Source organism: Mauremys mutica, chromosome 22, assembly GCF_020497125.1.
Source record: "Mauremys mutica isolate MM-2020 ecotype Southern chromosome 22, ASM2049712v1, whole genome shotgun sequence".
In the NCBI taxonomy this organism is placed as follows: Eukaryota; Metazoa; Chordata; order Testudines; family Geoemydidae; genus Mauremys; species Mauremys mutica.
Window position 1 is genome coordinate 11,996,702 of NC_059093.1, and position 18,976 is coordinate 12,015,677.

Here is an 18,976-nt window from a genome sequence, read left to right on the forward strand (position 1 = left end):
TTCTATCTAAAATTCTAGCTGAGCCTCAGATCAGTTCAAGAGGATTTCCAAAAAGATTCTCAATTACTTTAGAGTCACATGGCTTGTGCTCCTCTCAGTCCATTCCCAAGTGGCTCTTTGGGCCCCTTCATTCACCCCGAAGCTGCCTTTTACCAAGTGCATACAAGCCAGCTTAGTTACAGCCGTCAACTTTTGTCCAAATATCAACTCAAACTTTTTTGGAAACTTCAAATCTCTTTTCTCCCCCCAGCAAAACCTTACTTTTCATTTCCCCCAGAGATTTCCATCTCCCTGAAGCCAGGGTGAAGGGAGCTAGTCTCTCACTGTTTCTGGAAGCAGGAAAGAGAAAATATCTCCTGCTCTCCCAAGTGTTCCAGGCAGAGAGTCTCAAAAAAAGATCAGGACACTCATCCAAAGAGAACCTTTCAACCTCCTAAAGTTTACCCATTGCAAGCATCCTCTCTTCCTTTCCCTCATCCGCATCACCATCATATCATCTTGTTAGCAGTCACTGTCACTAAATGCCTCTACCCATATCCCCGATTGCAAAATCAGAGTGCTCCTGTTTCACTGCCACTTCCAGGAGTCTTATGGTAACCCACGAACCCAAACCCCTTATGGGACAGGAGAACATCCGAGCTGAATACAACTGTGTTCCTTTTAAAGCATGCACGTATTTAACAGCTTTTATAACCCAGAGAAAGAGCTTTGTTAGATGTCAGTGACAGAGGATAAACCCGCTCAGCCTACGATCCCATGTTTATATTCTCTCCAGTCAACTTCATTACTTTTTTTGAGCAGTGGGGATGCAAATTAACTTGCATGTTACCAAGCGAGGGAGCAGCAGAGATCACAGAGGTGGAACGTGGAGACCTCAGTGAATGGACATCAATGGAGTGACAGCAAGGATGAATGTGGCCCCAGTGTGGGATCCGTCAGTGAGTTTGTGTGACACTGGACATGTTCTGGGGACCTCGGCCTTCCTCAGTGTTAGCATATAGGGGGCGCTACCACAGTCTAAGTAATAAACAATGATAAAAGTAACATGGAAGACAACTAAAGTCATTGTTAAAATTCATGCATCTCTCTGACACCACTCTCTTGTATGCCTCTATGCCCCCGGCCCTCCCATTTCTTTCTCCCCTACTATATCTATTACTCTGCTCTTGACCTGTCATAGTGCCTGCTGCCCAGTTATATGAGGGACGGATGAGCTCTGTTGTAAAGTTATCTGTAAATGGACACATTTTGAAGGAGGGACTCATGGACCCATATACAGAGGTACCACATCATCATGAGCGGAATCTGCTTGAGCGTGAATCTGAATCGCGTGAACCTCCATTGAGAGTGGACAGAATGAAAGATCCACAATCACAGCCATGTGTGAACTGCAGTTCCAGTACACCTTGCTCCAGGTGTAGTCTCCCAAGATGGTTTAGACCTGGGAACTGTGTCTTCTGTTCTTGGTGCTCCCACTGACTCAGTGTGCGATGCTTGGAAAAATCATTTAATCTCTCTGTGCAACAATTTCCTACCCATGAATACTTACTTACTTCACAGAGATCCAGCAAGACTACTTTCACACTGCTTTGTCGATGTAGGTCCTGATCTGGGCCCCACTACCTGAGCACCTCACAATCTGAAACGTATTGATGCCTCCACCACTCCTGTGCGGTTGGACGATGCTATTATCCCCATTTGACAGATGGGGAACTAAGCCACACAGAGGCTAAGTGGGGCATCCAGGGAGTCTGTGGGCAGAGCAGAGATCTGAACAAAGGTCTCCCAAATCCAGGCTAGTGCCCTGACCACTGGCCCATTCCTCCTCTTTGCTTTGAAGACCTTCAGATGAAAGGAGCTGTTGACATACACAGATTTTTATTATTTCTAAAAAAAACCCCATGGCTTCGCTATGGGCAAACCCAGAGGGTTTTCTTCAGTTTGTGCTTAATCAAACTCCTGTTAAAGTCAGTGGGAGTTCTGTGTAAGGACTGAGAAAGGTCCTTAGGATTTCACCCAAGAAGACAAATCTACTTTATCCCTCTCTTTTTTTAGTGAATAATGGTTCATTATAGGGCTGGATTGGAGCCACAGAGTTTAGAGCCAATGTTGGAGGATGCCTGGATCCAGGATTTTGCTCTGGGCCTACCTCTATTGGCACATTTAAAGATACCGTAAAAGAAAGGTTCCAACAATTACTGTGAGGCCCATTTCTGTACAAACGAAGAGGTGCCCTGTCTACTGGATATTTCAGAGACGAAGCGGGTGATGGGAATGCAGATGATTAACTGCCTGTTGCCTTCTGCTGAAGTTTGCACCATGGACCAGTGAGCAGGTTTAAATAAAAAATCCTCTGCCTCCCCCTCCGCCTTTGTGAAGCATCCCAGCTTGGAGATCCATGGACAACAATGGAACCAGACAGTGTGTAATTCCCTCCATCCAACGAGCATTTAAGCGCTTTTGAAAAATAACAGGGCTCAGGCAACGCATGAGGCCACAGCGAAATCAGTGCTTTCGGCCTTCACAGTGCCTGGTCACCATCTCTTCTTATCACATAGACACGCTCCTCTGTCCCTGGGATGGGCAGTCTCAAGGGTCTGGCTTTTTTATTTTATTTATGTTGTATTTCCTTAAAGCTCAAAAACAAAACAAAACAAAAAAAAACCACAATACAAACAGCTACGAGATAGAATCATAGAATATCAGAGTTGGAAGAGATCTCAGGAGGTCATCTAACCCAACCCCCTGCTCAAAGCAGGACCACCCCCAACTAAATCAATACCTGGGAATAGGCACCCAAGGCTCGGATACTGCAGCAATATTCCTGAGATCCCAGTCCTCCTCCAGGCCGTTCACATGGGATTCCTGAGCCCCTACGGGGACAGGTTCTCATCTTTCCCTCCAACCCATGTGAGATAGGAATGGACCAGGCAGTCTTGATGCTCAGAGCATGACTGGGCCCAGCTCATAGTGTGTCCCTCCCAAGGGAAGGACCGTCGGACAGACAGGTTGTGGTGCCAAGGTTGTGTTGCTGCTGGCTGAGTTGTAATGCCACCCAAAGCTCCCCCAGGGTGGTACATCTCCACTCCATCCTCTGTGTGGGGATGTACAGACCTGAGCAATAACAACAGGAGTCTTTTCATTGGCTTCCCTGGGAGCTGCATGAGGCTGCTGAGTTATAAGTGACTTGTCCAGCATCACAGAAGAACCAGATGCATTTCTGGCGTGACTCCATTGATACCAGTGGATGCAGCCCACAGCGAGTCAGTGGCAGATCCAGGAATCCTTATCTTCCCCAACAGGGCACACACCCTATGCTCCACAGTCTCTGCTGCATTAATAAAGGCCAACATCAGCTGCACACATCAGGGGCTTAGAAAGGGTCCAGAGCTCTGAACCTGACCCACGGCTGCCATCCAGAGCCATGCTGAAGTGCAGCCGCGCTATATACTTTTAGGGAGGGGAGATGGTTCTGAAAGAGATGTCACATGGCCAAGGCTCAGTCTCCGCTCCTGACACTGAGTGCACCTCATGATGGCCGAATGCTCTCTCCCTTCTCCTCCCCAGCTGGTTCCTTGCCCTCTTCCAGCGGCTCCTAACTAAAAGCTGAGCCTGTTGATGGGCAACCCTGTTTTCCCCACAAAGGAGACAATACGGATTGGAGCAAACAAAATAACCAACCGCCCCTTTGGTCGCAGCAGCAAGGGCAAGCTCCAAAGGGGGACGCGGGGGGGAGCTAAAATACACGGCGGAGTCTGGAAACTTTCCCTGCCCTCTTTTCCTTCCAGCAACACTCCAAGCCCAGAGCCACTTTCCCATTGCTCACTTGTGCACCTCTTTGAAGCCGCTCTCTCCCTGCGATGTGCCGATGAAGGAGGGGGGAATGGGTCCCCAGGGTGCCAGAAACAGCCCTGGCCTCAGCAAAGATGTACAAGTCATTAAGCACAGATGAGGTAATTTCGTCTCTCAAGCTCCTTAATCCTCTTTACATTCCAGCTCGGGAGGCAGGGCAGGAAGATGAAAAGCCTGGAGTCCCCCAGCAAGCGGAGGCAATGTTCTTGGTCTCACGCTCTGCTTTCTCCCTGCATCTCTTTTCCCTTCAGATCCCCAGTCCCAGGTCTCCGGGCTTCCCTCAGTGAGGAAGGGAGGCCATTAGCATGCCACAATCACAGCATCCTCCTTGCTCAGCAGCAATGGTTCGCTGAGGGAGATCCCAGTGCCATGTTAATATCCCACCACCCAGATGCAGCAGGGGTGGGTTGACCCCAATCTCTGGATCCCTCCAAACCATCCCTGCCAGAAACCTTTAGCCCTCAGGCTCAGAGCTATACATTGGAGGAGCAACATCTCTGCCTTTGAATTTTTCCCCCGGTGAGCTATCCCCCAGAATGCTGCTAACATGATCATTAATGCACTTATGGTAGCATCTTGAGGCCCCAGCCAAGACTGAGGCCCAGTTGCGCTAGGTGCTGTACATACACATAGTAAGAGACAGCCCCTGCCCCCCAAAGCCACTGTGTACATAGACAAAGGATGGGAGAAAGGAAACATTATTAGCCTCATTTTACAGTTCAGAAACTAAGGCACAGAGTGAAGAAGTGGCTTGCTCAGGGCCACACAGGAAGCCTGTGGGGGGTGAATGTTCACTAACAAACATGAATTATTACTATTTAGTCATGCCAGGCCCGACTCCCCCAGAGCTGCCCCATCCCTGTATGGTGTTATGGACTTATGTCACACACCCAGAAGGCCAGATTAGCTTTGTTGCTGTCATTCTCTTAGATCTGATTGGATCACCATCCACCCCACCCAGCTCAACTCACCCTGGCTACACTATCAGTAGTAGGGCTTGTGCACAGATGGAGTTACTGAATAGCAGCGATTCCATGTATAAGTCCTTACTCAGTGTGTTTTCCCAGGAAGGAAGTTGAAACAAACATTTGTGTGTCAGGGGCTGCTGCTTCTCCCTGCTCTTTGCCTGGGTTTCTGAAGAAAGAACTTTGCTTTAAGTGGGATTATACAGGAATCCCTCAGCCCCACACCATTCCTTTCTGCAAACACATATACCTATGGAATGACGCCTCTAGACAGGTCATCTGCATTGATTGAACCCAGGACCTCTGGATCTTACAGTATGAGTCTTGACTGCCTGAGCTAAAGAACCAGCTCGGTTAACTTGGATCAGTTGGCAGTAAGGCCCAGATCCTTAAAGAGACATTTCATGCACTTTGCTACAGAGACGGGGTGCAAATGTGGCTTTCTGACAGCTTTTTTCAGTACAGTTTCCAGATCTCTGCATGGTCCAAAACACCCCCTGGTGTAAGTTAGAGCAGCCCTGAGGTCAGTCCGACTTACAGCAGTCTGTCCTAGGTTGCCTATGGGCTACACTGCACACTGTAGTACTTAGCACTAAAGCTATCCCCATTCCTACCCCTAGCCCTGTCCCAGTACACCCCCTAGGCTGAGGCCTACAGGACGGGTAGGACAGGATTCCTTATGTACGCTGCTCCGGCACTGGGAGAATTCTACCCCAGCCCTTTGTGGCTTATTTACAAACCTTACTTGCTGCGGGAGTGGTAAAGAGCAGCCCTTTTATAATAGACTGAGTCAAAACCAGAGAGCAGAACTCCCTGAAGCTGGATCCCACATATGGGGCTTGGGCCCATCTTTCCTAAACCGGTAGAGCAGATAGGGCTAGATGGGGACCCGGGGAATGCTAGGGAGGGGTGGTAAAGGGTCCCGAAACCTAACAAGGACCCCAGCTCTTCCCTCTAGCCCCTTCTGCAGTGCCGTGCCTTAGCAAGCGTTCTCTTTCCTCCAAATACAACGTTCCTTGCGCACCAAATCTCCCACTGAAGATAATGGGATCGCAGAGTGCAAAGAGAATATAGGCTCATGCTCGTACTCACTAAGTCCTTTCTAAACCGCCCACTGTCCTTGGTAATTCACTTTAGCTGCTTTCCGTGTGCAGAAATCCCAACTGCCCTTCTGCTGCATCTGTCCCCCTACCCCCGTCTCCTCCAATTCTTGTCTTTTTAGAGAGGAGGAGCTCAAACAGCTTGAGAAGTACCTCTCCTCTCTGCTCCCTTCTGAATCCCCTAGACCTCCGCAGGGGCGACTTGTTATGCCAAACTCCAGCATCTCCAAGTCCTTTACAAAAGATGCACAATCATAACACACAGCTCAGCCGGCAGCACCATGGCAACAAGCAGGAAGCAAGAGGGAGAGATGCAAGTGGAGTTTTTAGTTTGAAATTGAAAGAGGGAAAGTGTCTCAGAAGAGATCCCCTCTATGGCTTTGTCTACATGCAAGCATTGTTGTGCAATAACTATGCAACTCTTTCTAGTGTGGATGAAGTTAGAAAAGTTCCCCACTGGGGTAGCTTATCCCCATACAGAGGGTGGGGAATAAGCGATCTCAGGATAGGGCATCTTTATATTGGTACAACTGCATCCACCCTGGATTGTCCTATGGAATAACTTAAGTCTCTGTAGCTACAGTAGCTTCTCCATTTCCAGCCATTTTTAACCCAACGATCACTGCCTGCTGCAGAAAGCACTCATGCCTCAAAACCAATCACCAAACTTTACTTTACACTGCCTGCCAAGGCTCTCAAAGCCTTTTTCAAGCATTAAAGAGTTAAGTCACCCATCTGCCCTCAGAAGTATGATCCCCATTTGACACAGAGGGAAACTGAGGCACTGAAGTGACTTTCCCAAGGCCACAAAGGAAGTCAGTGGCAGAGGTGGGAATAGACCCAAGGGGCACTGCCCTCTCTTAGGCCACCCTGCATCTGGATGGTAGAATCATAGTACATCAGGGTTGGAAAGGACCTCAGGAGGTCATCTAGTCCAACCCCCTGCTCAAAGCAGGACCAATCCCCAGGCAGATTTTTCCCCAGATCCCTAAATGGCCCCCTCAAGGATTAAACTCACAACATTGGGTTTCGCAGGCCAATGCGCAAACCACTGAGTTATCCCTTCCCCCAGTACTCTCACTTGTCCCCAGATTCAGAAGAAGACCGATAGACTAACAGCCCCACAATTATGTCCCAGTCGAAGGCTAGAGGAAGTTTCTTCCAACTGTCCCTATTTGTGTCCTCTAGTATACACACAAAGGTGGTGGGGGGAAGGAGGTTATTAATTACTGAAGTGCCGGAACTGGAACACATGGCTTTGTCAGCTCTTACGCAAAGACCTGGTGTTTGAGATGGTTGGGCTGGGGAATGTGGCTTGTTTCAACCCAGCAGGGCACCGAAAGAAATGCATAATATGAGTTAGAACGGCAAAGGAGCCATGCCAAATTAGCAACCTGATTGCTGCTTTCATTGCAATTGTCAGGGGGAAAGCTGGGCTCTCTTCTCCCCACAGCAAACTTGGGGGTCCATCTTCTCTTCCTCAGGCCAGATCTAGGCTGGGGACCTCTAAAGCGCGCGCACACACACACACACACACACACACCCACCCACCCACCATTGGGTCTTCATCCAGCCACACCCCAGGATAAAACTAACTCCCAGTGAAGCTGCTGAGAGGCTCTTGTCTGTACAGGGGAAATTTCCCTCCCCCAAATACTAACCAGTTTCTTAAACCAGTTAATCTACGCTGGATTTCAGACATGTTGGAGCCATAGTATTGACTAAGTTCCAGGAGGCTCAAGATGTTTTTTTTTAAACCTGAACCAGTTCCAAACCACTGTGGATTTTGAAACCAGTCCCTTAAACATGATCTGGGCAACCCAGATCCTGGTCTGCACTTTGGACCCATCTGAAAGTCAGTTTAGACGAACTAGCTTGGAAACCAGGTAAAATGTGGGGCAGAATATATTCCTAGTACCGACCTGGCCAGCAGGGGGAACTGTTTCTAACCTGCACGGGGAGAAATGGACCCACAAATCCTACTGAGGGTGCTGGAAGCAGGAGAGCCTCAGAGTTCAGGCTGCATATCTGGTTTCCCCTTCTAAGCTGTTGTGCTATGAATGATCAACTAAACTAGCCTGCTGCCGAAGGCAGGAGCTTCCCAACTTGGATTTATTTCTTTGAGTATCACATTTTATTGCTATTTATTAGAATTAATTGGAGGCCGGGCTGTGAACCACTCACTCCTATCCAGGAGCAATTCCCACTGACGTCATAGACTCTCCTAGTGCAAATAATCACTCCCCAGTGGGAATGTGAGGGTCACAATCTAGCCCTGCCACAATCTGAGTGTCGGTGAAAGGTGCCAGACTGGTGCACTCTATTTATCCTATACGCGCTGCCCCGCCTGCATGTTCAAATCCTCCTCGCCTGTCTGAAGAACATATACTATTGCTCTGAGCTAGCATCAGCCTGCGAGATACTAAGGGAATGTGTGGGAAAGAGGGTGGGTGGGATGGATGGAGAGAGGGAGGAATGGATAGCCCACCCTCATTAGAATTCCCAAAGCTTGCCTCTTCTTGTAATGATACGCCATTCGGGATGGCATTGTTCGGTAATATACAGTGTCCCAGCACCTCAATGCCTTGTATCCTTTTAGAAGGGCCATACTGTGCCAGCAGGTTTACTAAGGCATTTAAGAGGCAAGATTAAGACACCATGGGTTCTTTTCACAGCCGTCTGGTGAGACCGTGCATCATTACAGTTTCCCTTGAAGGAGCTTTCAGGGTCTGAGAGAGAAGACTCCATGATCCATGGATCTACCAGAGACAAATGGGGGAAAAAACGAGCAGAACACTAGACCCAAATGATATAGAGCGAGATATTTATATAGCACCCAGACCTAACCTGAAGGGATTAGGCTAAATGCTAGTGCTGCATCCTCATCTACAAGGCTGTCCACAAACCAAATCCCCGATGCCCCTCCGCTGTCATTTCATCCTCCACCCGACCATTTCTCCCGACTCCCCGCTATCCAAGGCTGTAAAGCCACGGGGGAGCTGGCAGTGTGCGGAGTGTGGTCATTTCCAGTCTCCACTTCTCCAGCTGCCAGGACATGGCTGCCACCCCGAACATTGATCATGATACCGAGGAGTTGGTGGGGGCGGGGGGCAACTTTCCCCCACTAATAAATAACAAGCCCAGGTCCTTGCTGTTGCATTTCTGCCTCGTTTGTATTTTTCTGCTTCGCCATCAAAAACAGTTCACCTCTGCTAGGTCAGGCAAAACAATAGCTACCTGCTGCTGCTCCCACAACTCACAGGCTGGCAACCTCTATCAATCAGGCCTGCCTCCCCGGGGGATTTATAGAGCCTGCTGGCTCTGCTCTTCGCTTGTATTTTATAACCTACACGCGCACATGCAGAGCGCATACCCAGGGTGCACACACACATGCACATGCAGAGTGCCTACCCAATGTGCACACACAAACACACACACACACACACACACACACAGAACGCATACCCAGTCTGCACACACACACGCACATGCAGAATGCCTACCCAATGTGCACACGCACACAGAGTGCATACCCAGTGTGGGCACACACAAGCACACACAGAGCGCATACCCAGTGTGCACACACACATGCACATGCGGAGTGCCTACCCAATGTGCACACGCACACAGAGCGCATACCCAGTGTGCACACAACAAGCACATGCAGAACACATACCCAATGTGCACACACACACAAGCACACACAGAGCGCATACCCAGTGTGCACACACACATAAGCACACACACACACACACAGAGATTACACACTCATGCACATACACTGTGTATAACTACTCCACATACTGTACGTACACAGAGAACATACATATACACACACTGTCTGTAACCACTACATGCACACACCCACAGAGTATACAACTATACCCACAGAAAGAGCACACAAACAAACTATACATATTATACATATCACACACAGACATACCCCCCACACACTCACTGCACACACACAGATTACACACTGCACATGCATCTGACAAAGTGGGTATTCACCCACGACAGCTTATACTCCAATACGTCTGTTAGTCTATAAGGTGCCACAGGACTCTCTGTCTCTTTACAGATGCAGACTAACATGGCTGCCCCTCTGATACTTGACACTGAACATGGCACTCCAACCATTTTTCTGCTGGCCTGCTACTAAATCTGTACATCCTTTTTGCTGTTCCTGGAGTTGCAAAAGGACACTGGACAAGAAAAAATGAATCACAAGATATTTCACACTCAGCCACCCTTGGGAAGTACAAGAAAATCGCACAAGAATCCCTGATCTTGAGAGCTCTCTGGACCGAAGTAAATCAGAAAAATCCTTTTCTTCAACTCCTCAGACCTTTTCTTTCCCCCTTAGGATCCCCAAAACATGTGGAAGTGGCACCTCACTAAGCAATACAAGATATGGGGACCATTTATCAGATCTCCCTACCCATAGCATTGGGGCTGGATAAACTAGGACCTAGATCTGAAACACATTAGCCAACCACAAATGACTGGGCTCAATACAAGAGAAAATGGATGAAATGTAATGGCCTGTGATGTACAGGAGATCGGAGCAGAGGATCCCATGGTCCTTTCTGGCCTTGAAATCTATTAATCTTGTTTTGGGTCTACACACAGAAGATCCTGATTGATGGCTTATAAATTTAGGAGGGGGGCTGAAGATGCTTCTCAGCTGGTGTGTCTGAATGATACAATGACACATCAGAATGAGAGAGAAAGTGGATCTGGTTTTCTTCTCACCCCAGTTTTCCACTCAGGTCAGTGGAAATACTCCTGACTTACACCTTTGCAAATGAGAGGAGAATTAGGCTCATGGTTATACAACTCCTGGTCTCAAGGAGACTCAAAGCACAGCAGCTATCGCATGAGAAAGAAGGGGCACTACCTCTGAGCACTGGAACTGGCAGCTCCGTCTGGATCTCAGCTCTCATGACAGGGAGGCAGTTCATTTATCCCCCAGCAGCTCTTATTAGCTTTGGCGCCGCAGCTCTGTGCCCTCCTTAGGAATGGGGGCTTCAAGGAACGGATGTGCCCCATGGGTGTGGGGAGAAACAGAGTCACCTTATGGGGTGGAAGTGATCTCCTGTTTGTCCTCTGCACGTCCCCTTGGTAGAGAGCCCCTGGAAAATCCGGTGCGCCCTGTCTCCACCCACGCCTACTGTCACACATCTCAGCGCTTCCCCCACCCTGTCCTTGTGACGGACACAAAATTTTATATGAAGCTGTAAAGTTTGCTGACAGCTCAGTTTGTCCGCGCGACCCTCAAGTCGATCCTGGTGTGATATATGGCACTAACTCTCAGAAGCGTGGACGGCCTCAGCACAAATCAAGAAAGAAAGAAAAGGAGAGACAGACAGACATAGAAATACAACCGCCCAGGACGGATAGCATGAGGGGTTAAGAGACGTTTCACTGCCAGGGAAAATCTCTCTTTAGATATTCACTATTAACCCAGCAGCAGGAGCGCCGACAGGTAAGGAAGGCGCACCTGCTGATTTCCACATGCACCTCAAATCTTCTCTTTCTCAGCAGATGGAGCATTTCCAAAGGCTGGGAGTCAACAGGTGCCCTCAGATCGGCTGGCACCCAGGTTTTTATTCGGATTCACACAGTCAAAAGTGCAGCTCAGGTATTGAAAATAAAAACCTTTTTGTGACACCTCCCTTCCTGCCCACGAAGATCTGAACATATTTAACCAGCTTCACTCAAACAGGCCCACCGGGGACATCAAATGCCATTCAAGCCTGCTCTCTCTCCTCCCTCCTCTGCAAAGCAAATTGTTCTCTTTGCCCTTCGCTCCAGGCTGGAGGAGCAAAAAGGAAATATCTAGGAGGAGACACTTCCTTGACTGCTAGAAGAAAGAGGCTGGGAGTCAGGGTCAGGAGTCCTGGGTTCTATTCCCAGGGCTGTGAGGGAAGTGTGACCTAGTGGTTAGGCAGGGGACTGGAAGTCAAGATTTATGGATTCTGTCTCCAGCTCTGATAGGGGAGTGTGGTCACGTGGTTATTGCAGAAGGGACTAGGATGCAAGACTCCTGGGGTCGGTTACTGACTCGCGTGGTGAGCTTGGGCAAAAAGCATCATCTCTCCCCACCTCGCTTTCCACTTGAGTAAAATGCAGTGACAGATTTTAGCACCGGCCTCCCTGCGTGAGTTTGGAGGGTTAGTTAATGCATGTTTGTGAAGCACCGGAGAGCCTCAGTTCAAAGTTTACAGATGCAAATCATTTGCTCTAATTGTATTAATAATAGGATGCAAGCTATGAACGCTCCGCCTTGCTTGGTCGGGTGCAATGCCATGATGCACAGACAGCTCAGGGCACACAGCTGTACACAAGCTTATTGGGAAATGCCAAAGGAATGGGGGGAAAGAAATGGAAAGAAAGAGAGGAAGGAAAAAATGAAGCCAGTGCTTGAAAACTCCCTTCTAGTTCTCACCATGCTGAGACCCCCTCCCAACTTTAAAGCAACGGCGGATCACATGGGACCAGCCACCCAAGCAACTCAAAGTGCTTCCCAAACATTAAGGAATTAGGGCCAATAGACAGAGGCTGGCTGACATCAGTAAGATGAATCCTTTAGTCCCCAAGGGAAGCATTATCCTCACTTTGCCCTTAGATGCATTTGTACATTCTGAAACCAGGTAGATGGGCAATCTTACGCACTGGGACATTAAATGACTCGTCCGTGGTCAGAGCAGAGATTGAGCCAAGAGTAGAACCCACTTCTCTTCCTGACGCTCAGGCCTGGGCTCTAACCACTAACCTACATGCCCCTCCTGCACACCAGGGGCATTTGTGGAAGCGGATGAAGGCTGCTAGGAGCACTGGGCTGGGCTAGAGGGGAGGCGGCAGAGAGAACGTGGGAAGGTGCTGAGGATTTGCTCTGGTGCTGACATGCTGCCTGTCTCCCCCACATGCAAGTCTCCTAACAGCAGAGGCTGGCTAAGCTGCAGGAGTAGCAGCCCAGGCCCGGCTCTCAGGAATGCTGACCCCCGCCCCCCATATCTGTCTTCCTCTGAGTGTGGGTGTGTGCACGTGTCTCCTAAGGCAATAGGAATCTAATTCCGGGCGGCTCTGTGACAGGAGAATTTCTGAGTGGTGGAAGATTAAGTCGATCAAAAGAAACTTAGGCTAAGGAGCTCACGTGTTCTCAACCTTGACGTATGAGTCATGTTGGGAGGACAGCAAAGCAGACAAGTCCCAGTGCAGCAGACAGTCATACTAGGAAGGTCTTCATCTCTCTGTAGCGCTGCTGTGTTTTGCCCTGTGGCCCTGCACCAGGCTCATCCCCATCCTCCTATTAACACACCTTACCACCACCCCCACTTTGCACACCCAAGGATCTCAAAGCGCTTTACAAAACCCTAAGGAATTCAGCCTCACAGCTGCTCTGTGAGATAGAGAAGTGTCTGTATGGTAGGAGTCACTGCCCCAGCACGGACCAATAGGTCTTTTCATTCTGGGACCCTGTCTCTAAATCTAACCAAGGATAGTCACCCAGGGATACAGGATTTGTTACCTCCAGCAAGCTACTGGCCCATCCAGTCAGGTACCCTCCAGGACTGGCTGGTTGGGAATGTTTCAAGGAAGGGTGAAAGCACCACCAAAGAACACACAGACAGTTGTGCATGGACACCGCCACTGTGCTTCTGAAATACTGCACAGCGGCGGGTTTATGAGCTGAAGTATGTGGATTAAGGGACCTTGTCCATTTTGTCCTTAGTGCTGGTATCATTTATTCAGCTACATTGTGCCGGATGGCGTACACACACAGAATACGAGATACTCCCTGCTCAGAGAATTTACAGTGGAACTGCAAAGATCTTCTCCATGTAGGAACAGAGGAACAGGCAGATTGGATCAGATCACAGGTCCATCCAGTCCACTGTCCTCTCTCCGACTGTAGCCCACACCAGAAGCTTCAAGAAATCCCTAGCAGGTAAATGTGGGGTAATCTGCCCCCAAGAAGGTCTCATCCTAATTCTAATAGTTGAAATTGATTTAAACACTGAAGTTTGATGTTTAATTTCCCTTTCAGTATCCTTTTTTTTAGCATTAACTGTCATAACTCTGGCTATTCTTGCTATATAAATATCCAATTCCCCTTTGAATCTTGTGAAATTGTTGGCCTTAGCGACTGCCGGTGACAATGAGTTCCACAGTCTAATTATGTGTTGCATAGAAAAAAAAGTGTTTTCTTTTATCATTTTCGAATTTGCCACCTTTCAGTTTCATCGAATGTCCCCTTGTTCTCACCTTACGAGATGGGGAAATCGGAAACTCCCAATCTGCCTTCTCTAGACTATTTACTTAGGTGTCTAATCCAGTCTGGGGAGCTGGGGATGGAAACAATCCTCTCCTTCCCTCCTGAATAGTACTGACCTCCCTGGGCTAGATGTGGGCATGGGTTGTGCACTTTGCTGCTGTGCAGAACGCTGTGTGTGTAGGCCGACTCTGTGCCATCCTGCCGGAGTCCACACAAAGGCAAAGCTCCTACAGAACTCGCGCACTCCTCACCCGTTCTAACGGTCTGTGGGCATTTGCCTCACCAGATCACTCAGAAGGAGGAGACAGAACAATTCCCCACCCCCATCCTTTAACATCTCTCTCCCCCCCACACACACCCTGCTCCGTCCCCTTTTCAAGAACAGATGAAAAAGGGAAAAGGAAAAGGAGAAGCTCTTATCTCTTGGGAAGCCCGTGGCCAGCCATTTGCCACCCAGCTGTCTTCTCTGCCACGAGTGAGTCAGAACAGCACATGAAAATACTAGGGGTGGGCAAACGGGTTCATAGCCAACATTAACACTTGCATTGCCAAGGGACTCATAATGCTTTATAGATATTCGTTAACTGAGCCACCATCCCACTACGGAGTTCACAGTATTAATCCCATACGTTCTTTGCGGGCAGGGATCACTTTTAATTTCTGTGTTTGTACAGCACCTAGCACCATGGGGTCCTGACCCCTGGTTCAGGACTGGGGTTCCTAGAGCTACCACAATACAAACAATGATGCATTTACACATGGGGAAACTGAGGCACCAAGCAGGGAAGTGACTTGCCCCAAGTCATGCAGAAGAGCTAGGAACAAAACCCAGGTTACCTGCCTCCCAGTGCAGTGTGTGGTCCACTGGGTGGTGCTGCCACCCCTGCACATTAGTACCCAGTAGAACAGTTTGTGATAAGTCAAGGCGCTGGCAATTTACCACCTGGCTTCCCTCATTCAGCCTAACAGGGAGCGGTGGCTGGTCCCTCACCACTGCATTTGCAGCCGCTAGCGCTGCACTGAGTGTTGAACTCTCTCAATTATGAGCTGTGCCCCCTCAATAAATTCTGTTTCTGCTTTGTGCAATTGACACTAATGGCCCACGAATAAAGTTAAGCCATTGCCCCCAACGTATGTGAAAGGGATGCATTTAACTAGGCGCAAGGGCTAGGGACTGCAGCGTTTAACTGCAATGAGAACGCATTTGGAGGGAAGTGGTGCACTTACGTTATTACAGATGGGAAATTATCGGCGCAACTGGTGTTTTCTCTTAAGTAGAGCCGTACGACCGGAATAGCAGGGGGTGCTGCGGGTCAGGGCTGACATGCATCAGCATTGCTGTCTGGTCCAGGGCTGGAGCAGTAGAGGGGGCTGAGAGTCAAGATGGAAGGGTATTGGCAGAGCTGGGTGGAGCGGGGACGGAATAGCAGCGGGTGCTGCGGGTCAGGGCTGAGGTGCAGTGGCACAGCTGTGGACAGGAAGTCAGGACTGAAAGAGGAAGGCATGCTGCGAGCTGGCATGCGCCGGGGGCCTCAGCAAAGCTGCAAGAATGAAAAGCCTGGGGGTTGCTGAGGGGCACTGAAAGAACCACGTGAGGAGCCTAGCCCTGGAGTAGCAGAGGTGCTACAGATTGGGGTGCAGAGGCACCGTCAGAGCTATGCAGGAGTTGAAGAGTGAGGTGACAGAGGTATGGGAAGCTTACACATCACCTGCACTATGCCTGCCTCTCACCAGCATGGTCCGGCTATTATTAGTTGAATTAGTTGAGCCCATTGTGTTCGGTGCTGTACAAATATGCAGGCAAGCTGCCAGTCTCAGCTTTATTTATTAGATCCTTATCGTGCATCAGGGATGCAAATACACGGTTAAGCAAATAGATCAGATAGACAGACAGACAGATGGACACATACACACTTTGAGAGGGAAAAGCCAATATCCATAATAAACAATTAACCATCCCTCACCCAACCCCCCTCACCCTCACACCATCAAATTCAAGCCTGAGGAAAGGGCTGGATTTTGCCGGGGCCACAAGGGGGGTGTATTGTAGAGTCCAGCACCGCCCCACCCCTGAGAGCACTTGTCTCCCAAGCCAGCAAACTCTGGTGTTGCTTTAGACGCGTCCATTGCCCCACAGAATACAGAATCGAGTCCCGGAGCTGCCTTGGGCTGTAGCTGTGAAATCTCTGATGTTACAGGTGGAGACTTGCCTCCTAGCTGCAGACTGGAGCGGTCCATTCCAGTCTCCAGCGGGAACACTGGTTCCCAAATGGGAGCGGGAAGGGACCACACCAGCTCACCGCTGTAAGAGAGGAGTAAAGCCAGCAGAGCGAGCTCCACTAGGCACGGCCGCCTCTCCGCTTCGCTGACACAGAGGGACATTGCTTTATAATCTGCCTGTTTAGGATTCATGAGCAGGAGATTCTCTAGGGGTGGAAAAACATTCCTCCTGGAGCGCTTTCAAGAGCCCCTTCGGGCGCATACACCCCGGGAGCTGCAAAAGCTCCACGTTTGAGTTACACAGATCCATTATCTCCTCACGCGTGCAGCTGGAACCAGTCAGCACGTGCAGCTGGAGAATGCCAGCATGGAGAGTACAAACAAAGGGGAGAATTAGAGGAATCATCAGAGCTCTTGTAATGCCAACCCGTGGCATCCAGGAGAGCAGAGAGACGCTGGCAACTAAGCCATGGCCAGGAGCTCAGGTAACGCATGGCCGGATGCCAAGGATCTGGCTTCCTCTCGGCCTACCCGGCTGACTTCCTAGCCTCATGACACCCAGGGAGGCATTTCCCAGTGGATAATATTTATACTCTGTGTTCTCTGCCTGAATCCTCTCCCCTGTCCATTGGCAGAATAAGAATGAGGATATTTTGCCCTTCTCTTCTGCCTTCCATCCAGGGATCAGTGAATTTCATTTCACCCATGCTCTGTTGTAAGGTAGGAGAGTCTAATCTCTGTTTTATGCATGGGGAAACCGAGTCACACAGGAGGTCAGAGTGTCTTAAAATCACAGAATCATAGAAATGTAGGGTTGGAAGGGAGCTGAAGGGGTCATTTAGTCTACCCATGGCACTGAGGCTGGATTAAGTAAACCTTGCTCAAGGTCACACAGCCAATCAGCGTCAGAGTCAGGAACAGAAGCCAGATTTCCTGCCTTGTGCTTTCGCTGCTAGGTCAGGCATCCACTCACAGGCTCCCTGATGTTTCAGAGGGAAGAGAGGGCAGAGGAGCAGCAGGACAGAGGGAGAACGGAACTCCAGGCTAGAAGGGAAAGGAAGAGAGAACAGTGGAACATCAAGGCAGAGGAGACAAGACTCCAGAACATCAGGGGGCATTCCCCGTCCAGGAGACTCAGACTGCTACCCCGTTGTCAGACCCTTCCCTATTAGAGAGCAGTGCTAACAAAGGATAAAGCAAGATGGGGAAGGGGGAAACTTCTGCTCTATGCCGTCCCCCTTTTCCTCCCCCTCACCCCTTGGGGACATCATCCTTAAAATATAGTTCATTTCACAGCTGCATTATGGTACCACAAAATCCTGCGAATCCAATTTAAGAACAGATTACCTCCTCACTTACTTCATTTGAAGCAATTACATGTTAATTTTCATTGAGACCAGCCTAATGCATACCAATCTGATGCTGCAATCTCATTTGAATACTTGAGGGAGCTCTAGAGGAGCTCTGGGCTCCAGAGGCTTGCAGTTAAAGGGCCACTTCACATTTTACCTTTTTTCCCCCGTTGCTTATTTATGTTCTTTCCCCACCATGGATTTCCCTCCCTCCCCGCACCAGTGTTTCCAGCACCTGGCACCACTCATGAGATTCCAGATAGAAACGCTGAGAAACTTTCACCGCAAATAGCCCCGAGCCAGATGCACAGCGCCTGATTCCAGTTTCACCACAGAGCTAGACGTGGGAAGGCAGCGTGGACTAGCGGGTAGGGCACTGGACTGAGAGCCGAGAGACCATGGCGCTATTCTTGGCTTGGCCAATGTGACCTTGGGCAAATCAGTTCACAACCTTGTGCCTCTCTGGCTCCCATCTCACCTCTTGGCTGTTCAGATCGGACTGGTTCTCACTGTGTGCACAGCACCATGCACATTGGGGGTTTCGATCTTCGCCTGCTGGCCAGGGCCTTTAGAGACGAGTAGAAAACAAATAATAACGAAGGTGGGCTTGTCAGAAAGTTCACTAGCTGATGACACTCAGCATTGGGCAAAGCAACAAAAAATGTGAGCTTACTCCAGCTCGGAAATGTTTTGAGCATTTAATCACTGACCGGAGTGTAAAGAGGGTGACTGGATGGCACAGGGGATTAATAACCATCTTTAGGGACTTTCTTCACCAGGTCATCGACAGTGCCAGAAGTTGTCCTTAACTGATGGCTGTTGGGTGGCGTATGTCATGTGAGTAGATGGATCCTACTCTAGTTCCCAGTGAACAAGTTTGTGTGTCACAAATGCCAATACTGTGCGTGGTGCCGGCCGGCAGTCTGAACAGAGCAGCCATGGACTGAATGGGACATGAAGGCTGGATGCTCTTCTTAGCCCTAGAGCTGGACAAGTTTGACTGACACTGATGGGACAGCATGGGGGAAGCTTGCGCTCACATTGACTATGCTACACTTATTATAAGGACTTCAGCCTCTCTAGCGATCAGCCCAGCACCTTTCCTCAGTGCTAAATCCATTGCAAATGTCTTTTCTTCCCTTTAAATAAAGAAAATAAACAGTTGGCACCATTGTCCCTTATGGAGCGGCATCATTCTGACACATG

The 18,976-nt window shown here is 49.3% G+C and overlaps 1 protein-coding gene across 7 annotated transcripts in view; it reads right to left on the reverse strand.

Moving 5' to 3' along the window:
- Window positions 1-18,976, reverse strand: part of LOC123354650 (neurotrimin) — a 654,629-nt gene that overhangs the window by 123,220 nt on the left and 512,433 nt on the right. The window lies entirely within an intron of this gene.